We start from the raw sequence: 9,999 nt of genomic DNA, 5'->3' as shown, positions 1-9,999 counted from the left end.
CCAATTGACACCAGACACAAGAATAAACTCAAAATGGATTGAAGACAAATGTAAGTCACAAAACCATAGATATCCTAGAAGAAAATGTAGGCAGTAAAATCTCAGACATTTCTCATAGCAATAATTTTTTTGATCTATCTCCTCAGGCAAGGGAAACAAAGAAAAAAATATAAACAAATGGGATTACATCAAACTAAAAGGCTTTTGCACAGCAAAAGAAATGATAAAAAAAAAAAAGAAAGAAAAGGCAAATTACTGAATGGGAGAACATATTCACCAATGATACATCTGATAAGAGGTTAATTTGCAAAATATATAAAAAACTTATACTACTTAACACCAAGAAGACAAACAATCCAATTAAAAATTAGGCAAAGGATATGAACAGACACTTCCCCAAAGAGGACATACAGACGGCCAGACATATAAAAAGATGCCCATGTCACTAATCATCAGAGAGATGCAAATTAAAACCACAGTGAGATATCACCTCATGCCTGTCAGAATGGCTATCCTATATAATAAAAGCCTAATATGCTAAGCGTCTGGTTGTCCGGTCGTCCAGTTGTCCATTCAACCAATCAAAGCATAATATGCTAATGATATGCTAAGGCAGCTCAACCGCTCGCTATGATGTGCACGGACCATCAGGGGGCAGACGCTCCAACCAGTAGGTTAGCTTGCTCTCACGTCCCTCCCTGGCCCTGATCATGCACCAGTGGGGTCCCTCGGCCTAGTCTGTGCCATCTTGCAATCTGGGACCCCTTGGAGGATGTTGGAGAGCCGGTTTTGGCCTGATCCCACAGGCCAGGACGAGGGACCCCTCTTGTGCATGATTTCATGCACTGGGCCTCTAGTCATCAATAAATCAACAAACATATGTTGGCAAAGATGTGGAGAAAAGGAAACCCTTGTGCACTGTTGGTGGAATGCAGATTGGTGCAGCCACTTGGAAAGCAGTATGAAGTTTTCTCAAAAAATTAAAAAATGGAACTGCCTTCTGACCCAGCAATTCCACTTCTGGAAATATATCTAAAGAAACCCAAAATGCTAATTCAAAAGAATATATACACCCCTTATGTTTATTGCAGCATTATGTACAATAGCATGATCTGGAAACAGTCCAAGTGCCCATCGGTAAATGAGTGGATAAAGAAGCTGGGGTACATTTACACAATGGAATACTACTTGTCTGTAAAAAAGAAGAAGATATTACCTTTTGCAACAGCATGTATGGACCTGGAGAGTATTATGCTAAGTGAAATAAGCCAGTCAGAGAAAGACCAATACCATATAATCTCACTTATACGTGGAATCTAATGAACAAAGTAATTTAACAAACAAAACAGAAGCATAGATATATAGAACTGATTGACAGCTATCAGAGGGGAGGGGGTTTGAGGGCTGGATGAAAAAAGGTGAAGGAATTTTTTTTTAAAAAAAGCAGAATCTCAAAGAAATATTTGCATACTATGTCCATAGCAGCATTATTCACAATAGCCAAGAGGTAGAACCAACCCAGATGTCCATCAGCAGTTAAAAGGATAAACAAAAGGTGATTTATAAATACAATGAAATATCATTCCACTTAAAAGAAAAGAAATTCTGCCCTAACCGGTTTGGCTCAGTGGATAGAGAGTCATCCTGCAGACTTAAGGGTCCCAGGTTCGATTCCGGTCAAGGGCATGTACCTTGGTTGCGTGCACATTCCCAGTGGAAGGTGTGCAGGAGGCAGCTGATTGATGTTTCTCTCTCATCGATGTTTCTAACTCTCTATCCCTCTCCCTTCCTCTCTGTAAAAAATCAATAAAATATATATTTTTAAAAAAAAGAAAGAAAGAAAAGAAATTCTGACATATGCTATACTTGGATAAACCTTGAGGACATTCTACTAAAGGGAAATAAACCAGTTACAAAAAGACAAATACTGCATGATTCTACTTACATGAGGTACCTAGAGCAGTCAAATTCATAGAAAGAAAAAGCAGAAGGTTGCCAGGAGATGGGAGAAGGAAGCAATGCAGAGTTTCTGTTTAATGGGATAGAGTCTGGGTTTTGCACAATAAAAAAGTTGTGGAGATTGGTTGAATAACAATCTGAATATATCTAACACTACTAAACTGTATACTTAAACATGGTTAAGATGGTAAATTTAATGTTATATTTTACCACAATTAAAAAAAATAAAAATAAAGAAGTCCCTTCCTCATTTTCTCTCTCCCTTTCTCCCTCCTTCCCTCTCTTCTTCCCTTCTCAATTTCTTCAGGATATAAGAGGTCCCCTTAACCTGACTCTGCTGACCAGCCTCCATGCCCACACATTTTGGAGCAGCGTGCACCAAGAGTTTTTGAAGGTGCCTATTGGCTTCACAGGTAGATGACTGCTACCACCAGACCTCTCGGGGCTGAGCCAAAATTTTGGGCCCCGTGCACTCCACAGCATGGCACCATCGCACCATCGCAGCCAGAGCCAGATAATTGGCAGCAGCAGGGTTTTCTGCTGGAAGCTACCCATTTCCATCAGTGCAGTGGGCTCGAGCACAAAGTGCTGTCTACTAGCTCAAGGGGTGGTGGATATTTAGGGAAACAGCAATCAGAGAAAGGGAGCAACTGAGAGGCGAAGGGCAAGTAATATCTGGGAAGAATTACCAGACAGGCTTTACCACCTTTATAAAATATGAACAACTGTATTGATCTGAGAAAAAAAAACCCTCACCCTTTTAGCCTTTTCTAAATTGAGATGATAGCACTGTTATGCATTAAAAGATGTTATCAGTCCCCAAGAGCAAGTATGGTCTTACACCAACTAATATCTGCTAAAATGTACCTGGCTGCATTGGAAATGTTGCAGCAGATTGGTATAGCCGGGAATAATGAACCGCTGCACCCCATTGAAATGTAATTACACAGCCCTCTTGTTCTTAAACCTATAAGGTGAAAGAAAGATGAATAGTGAAAGTAAAAACCGCTGACCCTTCAAACTTTAATTTACGTTATGCATGCGCTCGCCCTTCTGATAGGTTTTAGAAAGGTCATAATTTAGGGTATTTTGCAGTTGATAAATGATCTGTATGTTTGTGTTCACACGCACCGATTGATTTGTTATAGCCAAAATATTGTTTCTATAACAACCCAAGGGCCCTTAACTAGACAAACGGCAAACTGAATCCAAGGGGAGGCCGAGGGAAATCTGGGCCTGCCTAGGAGGGGCTGGCCTTTGCCCAGGGACTCCAGGATGATGGAGTGGAGAGCTTGGGTGAGGATGCAAGGGTGACATTATGGGAGGAGGAGTTGGTGGCCAGAGCAGATGGAGCGGTGGCTTTGGTTCTGGGCAGGCCCATGGTTGTGGTCTCTCGAAACCCTCCCAGCCCAGCATGGGTGGCTTCCACTGAAGCCAAAGCAAGTCTTATTGAGACTTTCAAGTGAAGCTCCCTTTGGTGCAAAGTAAGCCAGCAGGGTTGTTAGGGCAATTTTCCCGCCTTTCCAGCCTTGGAAGAGGCTCCTGTTTCCGGGCCCAGTTGATGCATTATGCATCAGGGCTGCCTGCAACTGACAGCCCCTCAGCCAACGTCGACTTGAAAAGCAATGGTGCTAATCAAAGCCGACACATTTGAATGTCCAGACACACACACAGAGAAATTTACTAATCAAAAAGTGTATTTCCTAGGGCTGTCTCCAGAGAAATCCGCGGGAAGAAATTGGAATAATTTATTAGCTTACAAGTTTTCGTTGACAGTTAGCCCAAAGCTATTTATCTCTGTAATAGAGAACGTCTCCAATGTGGCAAAATTGACCAAATCAAACAGCTTTGATCAGAAAATGAATCTGGCAAGCCTGCCTGTCGGAGGGTCCCAGGAGAAAGGGGGGAAACAAACAAAAAGATTTAACAAGTGGTCAATAGGAGAAAGAGAGCAAGAGAAAGGGATTTGGGAGACGCAAAGAGTGAGGGCGAAGGAGGCAGAAAAAGAATTTTGCAAAGCCACAGCCCGGGCTCTGGAATGAAGTGTTGAAGAAATATATGATGTTTCACATGATAACATTTAACATGGTGCTTGTGCATTATCTGAGCCCTGCAGCCCAAACGGAGATGTGATTTTTATGGTAACAAGATGATGACAAACTGCAGAGGGAAGGGGCTGGCTGCTGCTGGGCAGTGAAGAAATAAGCACAGGAAACCCCAGAGAGATGGCTCTAGGCTCTCTCGCCCCGTGGATCAGCATTAGCCCATTTCTAGAAGGCGAAGGTGATGTGGATTCTACCCAGCCTGCCTCGGGGAGTATAAAGTGCTTGCCCATCAAGTATCAAGTTGGTGAAGAACAATGTAACTATGTGTGAGTCCAAGGGGAGCCTGAGGCTCCGCTCCTCCTCCTCGCATGGGCAGTGCCAGGGAGGGCATAATGGGAGAGACCCATGGGGTGGGAGCCTGCACCATTGCTTTCTACCCTACTCTCTTCTTCCAAAAGGGATGCACACTGCAATCAGGGAGAGCACCGAGCACAGCTTTAAGTCCAGTGGTGGATGGATGGATAAGATACGAGGGGAGAACCTTCAAACATCATAGAATTTCTTTACGTATTAAAGTGGGTCTCTCTATCATACAGGTCGACCAGCTACCACCTTCCAATCCCAGGTATCTTCTGTCATGAGCAACACTCCACTGCTAGCAACTGAGTGCATTCATTAGCAAGGTGGTTGCCGCATTCAAGTAAAATGATTTGGAGGATGCTCCAGCAGTCCATATATTTGTTCCCAGAATAAGGGCTGAAAACCATCATCAATATCACCACTCACTTTATTCTAGAGTATAAGTTTTTTTTTGTTGTTAAAATGCACTAAAAAATCATGGTGAAGAGTTGGCAAAAGTATTTGTCAATTAGAAAATGCTAAAATATGGAGAAATGCTTTCATCACAGCACATTCTGGGTTAGAATTGTTGTTGTTTTTAATGGTCAAGACTTGTTTTTTTTCTTTATTTCTGTTGTTGACACTATTACACATCCCCATTTCCTGCCCCCCCCCTCCCTTTTCTCCCTCCACTCAGCCCCTACCCTACCCCCTTCCCTCTGGCATCACCACACTTGTCTGTGTCCTTGGGCCTTTGGCTAATCCCTTCACCTTCTTTCATCCAGTCCTCCCTCACCCCTCCCTCCTCCTCTCTAGAATTGTTTGATGGAGACTTGAGATGGTCAAGTAGACTTGAAAGGGAGCACCAGCTCTGAAGTCTGAGGACCCAGCTGGGATACTGTCTGTGACTTCTGTCTCAGGGACACACTCTCCTTCTTTGTAAACCATGTTTTGGCCTGGATGATTATTTCCTGCATAACAGGGGTTGTTGTGGGAATCAAGAGAAATGATGACCAGAAATAATAAAGTAATTCAAGTGCTGCACAAATGCTAAGGGTTATCACTACTGTTTTGTCATGGCATGATCAGCAATTTGCTTGATCAACCAAGTCCAACCTAATTGAGGAAGGCAGTGTCAGGAAACTAAGCCGCACACCCTGAGAGCTGGCTTCCCAGCCATGATTCTGGGTGTTTTTCTTAGTAATAGGCATCGTGTCTTGTTTTTATCTTCCACCAGAGAATTGAATTACAACCTCCCAAGAAAGGGGTGGCCAAATAGCCGATGCTTCTAGGATCTGTCTCCTTCAGGCTATGTGTCCTTCCTCAGATATTCAGGGGAAAGAAATAGTTGGCTTTAAATCTTTGCAGGTTCCCAATTCAAGTTAAAGTCCCATGTCTGATCCATATGTCTGTGTATTCTTAGAGCTATAACCCCTGGCTAATTGAGTGCTAAGGCAGATCAGCAATTTTGCTTGATCAACCAAGTCCTACTTAATCTACTCTGTAAAAGGACTTCAGTGGACAGTATCTGAAAGTGAAAGCATTTCTAAACCATTCGAACAAAGACAATCAACTTGGTGTTATTGCTATTTTAGAGGGACTCAAGGGAAATAATATTGGGGCCAGTCCTGGGTTTGTTTGTTTGTTTCTATGATGACAAATAAGGCAGCTTAGCTTTATTTGACTAAAATTTGCAGTCTGTATTGTGCAGGATAATGGGTTAGCTTGGGTGTTTAAATTAGGTCCTCCTGTGAATGCATCCCAATTGTCTCTTGTTTACAAGAATTACATTTTAATACTCATCCTGATGTTGTGACAACCACATACCACAGATTTGCCCAGTTGTGTCTCATAGCAGCTTCCCTTGGAGCTGCTCTCAGCAATCACACCTCTGATCCATGTTTACACTCTGCCTGGGAGCTGGACTAGCATACTGCCATCTGCTGCATCCACAAGCCCCTTTGCCCTCGTCTCTCAGCAACTCCCATCTCACCTGGTTGGGACCTTCGCAGTGTTGGTGTGTGCTCTTCTCTCTGGTGACCCAGAGTAGCGGGATCCCACTGATATTCAGCTGCAATGCCAAAGTGAGTGCAGTTGGTACCTGATGTCCAAGCAAGGTTTTCTTAAGTGTCAAGATCTTCACATACTTTCTGATAAATGGAGCCTCCAAATTCAGTGCCATCATTGACATCAGTGTATAGCTGGAAGTCCCCAGTCCTGTAGCCCTCTGCAAAGTTATTCCTTGTCAGCTTTGATTTGGCATCCAGCAAGCAAGCCCTCATAACAAAAGACAGTTGAATCATGGATTGCAGGTCCACCAAAATAAAAGTCAACACTGCAACCACGGTTTACACATTCCTTCTTGTAAGAAGACTTTATTTTACCACTTTTCTTGCCTGTGTTTGGTGAAAAGGTGGTATCAGATGTTAGTTTCAAACCTAGACAAACCTTGTCTTCAATTTCGACTTCTGTTCCCAGAGTGTTAGCAGTGTTCCATTTCTCTGTGAAAGTCAGACCATAAAAACCATTCATATTTGGCCTCCAAGGTCCCGGTAACTTTACCAGTGTCTGTATTAGATGAGCCAGATGTTGGGAATTCTACGCCACTGCATGAAATTTTGTTTGCACGTCCAGTTTCACCAACCCAAAATCAAATCCTTTGTTGAAAACATCTCTGGCAGCTTTGTCAAGGTCAGCATACGATGTGGAACTACACATTGGCTGCTGTGCATCTCTGTCCATAGGTTGCCATGGCAAGGCCAAGGGAAGAGGTGATCTGTTCCTACATGGCCACGTGGACTGATGGCAATCCTGCCTGCTGGGTGGGCCGCCTCGGTCTATCGGTGGGGGCCAGAAAGGACAGGTTGTCTTGTATATGTTGTTCTAGGTGACTTTGCCTTTCCTTTCTGCCTAGGCTGGTCACACACTGAGAACCTTGTGCTCCCATTGGCATCTGTCTCAGTGGTAGTTACTCAATGAGTGATTGTCCACTAGCTGACTTTCAAATTCCTGCAAATCCACCCAGCTAACTAGGATTCAGTACCACATTTAACAGTTAAGAGAAGCACTTGATTTTCAGAAACTTTGTCATCCAAGGTTGACAATTACAAAGGGCATAATCATTCATTTTAGGGTGTGGAAGGAAAATAATAACACTACCTAAAATGCTCAGATGGTAAGTTATCTTACCAGTGGAGACAAGCACCACCTCCCCTTTTATGTGGCACTCAATAGTTAAGACTTGACTTGTGTAGATTATTTAACAGATACAGGCTGAGAACCTACTAGGTGGCAGGCGCAGACCTACAATTCAGGTTATAATGATGAACAGGTAATAAGAAAGTTAACACATCATTTTCAAGTATAGTAATTTACATATTTTATAAGTTTTTTAAAATACATTTTTTAGTGGTTTCAGAGAGGAAGGGAGAGGGAGAGAGATAGAAACATCAATGAAGAGAGTCATTGATTGGCTGCCTCCTCCACACCCCATACTGGGGATCAAGTCCTCAACCCCGAGGACTTGTGCCCTGACCAGGAATCGAAGCATGACCTCTTGGTTCCTAGGTTGATGCTCAACCACTGAGCCATGCCAGCTGGGCTCATTTTTTCTTTATTTCTATGACACTTCATTCTGGTTTTCTACCCAGTTCCTTCCGGGCCTAGCCCTGGGTCTCTTCTCAGATTTTCTACACTCTCTCCCCAAGTGATCTCACCAGCTCACAGCTTTAATATCACCTGTGTGTCTAGATGATCTGGGGGCTCTAAGGAGGCATCTCCCCTAGCTGAAGTCTAAGACTTGCCCAAACTCAGAAAGCTAGTTGTCAAGTCTTACAGATCTCAAAGTCTTGCCAGTCCAGAGATATTTCCAGGATGGCAGCAACTATCCCAGAACTGAGAAACCTGACTTATCTTTGTACCTCCCAACTCCCCACCCAGGTCTTGAGCCACAGAGGATTGTGTGATTTCAATGTGCTATCACAGGACAAGAGTGTTTTCCCTTCCCACCAAATTGGTCATGTTTCCTGTATGGGAGGGGGGGGGGGGGCGGGGGGGAGGGGGGCGCAGAAGAAAAAAGGCTTGCCCCTGGCATGATTCACTCATTCTCTGAGGCATGAGATTTGATTACCAGTCTTTTGATATGCATGACAGCAAACCTTAATATTTGCCACAGAATTATCTGGCCCCCTTTGAAATTCATCTACAATGTTAGGCTCTCTGACCCCTAGAGGTAGGGAATGCCACAGGCTGACTTCATGCCACTTAATGCTGCTGCCTCCTCTATAGCAACAAAGCCTTCTTGAAATATAAGACGTAATACCAAAGAAGTGCCTGATTCCTGGGGTAAATATTACAGTTCATTGAAGCACCAGCTTACTTTATAAAATAACCAGTTAGCAACGATCTTAGCCTTCCACCTAAGCCTGCAGTTAGTCTACGGTATATGAAATGTCTTTTGGTTGTAACTGGCATCCTTGAGTCATTGTTTTTAAAAGGACATTTAAAAAACAAACAAGAAACAACCACCAGGAATCACTGGTTAATATGTTTATTACCTTACACATCTTTTTCAGCTTTCCGCCTACTTACTAGTGGACCAGAAAAAAAAAAATCCAACTTCTTTTAGCCTTTAAGTCCCTTGTCCAAAGGTATGACCGTTTTCTAACTTCTAGGTGGCAGTGAGCTTGGAGGTGATATCTGAAACTGTTGGCTGGGAGAGGCAAAATCTAAAATGTAAAAAGCAGGAGCCCCCTCTTCATTTCCTTCTCTGGAAGTTCAATGGCCCATCTTCATACCGCCTCTTCTAATAACCATCATAGTCTTGAAATCCATTATTCAACATAATATCTTTTAAATTGTTGACAAGGAGCCACTTTTGAAGCATGCACTCCCTCCGCCCCCCACCCCTCCTGGGTCCTCCCAGATGGGCCTGTGCTTGTTGTTAGAGCCACTATCATCCTTGTTCAACTACACCTGGCCTCGTGCTTTTGCCCTCTTGTAAGCCCATTTCAAAACAGTGTCTCTTTGTAATGTAAGCTTTTCTTATGCTGAAACCTTGCCTTTTATTTTCTCTATACACCACTTGTCACACTGTATAATATAAGCTGGACAATGGTGGCATAGACAACATAACCACTGAATACAGTTATCTACCATGGAACCACTTAAGAGTAGTCTGCTTTTTGCAGGCTTCTTACAAACGAAAATAAAGATGAGGATAAAGGGCAAGGCTGGGGAAAAGTTAATAGAACCTCACAATGCAAAGACTTAACCTCTGTCTCCATCAACTCATTTTTTGAGTTGCATCACCAGCCAGAACCTTCTCTACTCGTCTAGGGCCAAGTGTCTTGTCAGAGCTCAGAAAAGAAAAAAAAAGAATCGCTTTTTTTCCATGCTGAGTTAAAATATAAACTTAGAAGTCACAGTTCATGTTGAAGATGGTTATACATTTTGCAAATACTAAAAAGACATTAAAGTTGGTACAGTTATATGAAATCAGAATAGTTACATAAGTGTGTAATGAAAAGAAGCAATTTTGTTGTAACCAATTTTTAAAAATACACAAAGATAATATCTATGGTTTATGCTGTTCCTGACATTTTGATAGTGTTTTTATTTCTTGGCATATTAGGTTAATGTTCAAGGTCCATTCTGT

At 42.7% G+C, this 9,999-nt stretch overlaps 1 pseudogene across 1 annotated transcript; it reads right to left on the bottom strand.

Moving 5' to 3' along the window:
- Positions 1–6,268: 6,268 nt before the first annotated feature.
- Positions 6,269–7,095, bottom strand: LOC307114908 (non-selective voltage-gated ion channel VDAC2-like; annotated as a pseudogene). The gene has a single exon. The product of its transcript is annotated as a non-selective voltage-gated ion channel VDAC2-like (transcript).
- Between the last annotated feature and the right edge of the window lie 2,904 nt (positions 7,096–9,999).

Source organism: Cnephaeus nilssonii, assembly GCF_951640355.1.
Source record: "Cnephaeus nilssonii genome assembly, chromosome: 2".
NCBI lineage: Eukaryota > Metazoa > Chordata > Mammalia > Chiroptera > Vespertilionidae > Cnephaeus > Cnephaeus nilssonii.
The sequence above is the reverse complement of the archived record's forward strand: the minus strand, read 5'-3'. Positions and strand labels throughout refer to the sequence as shown.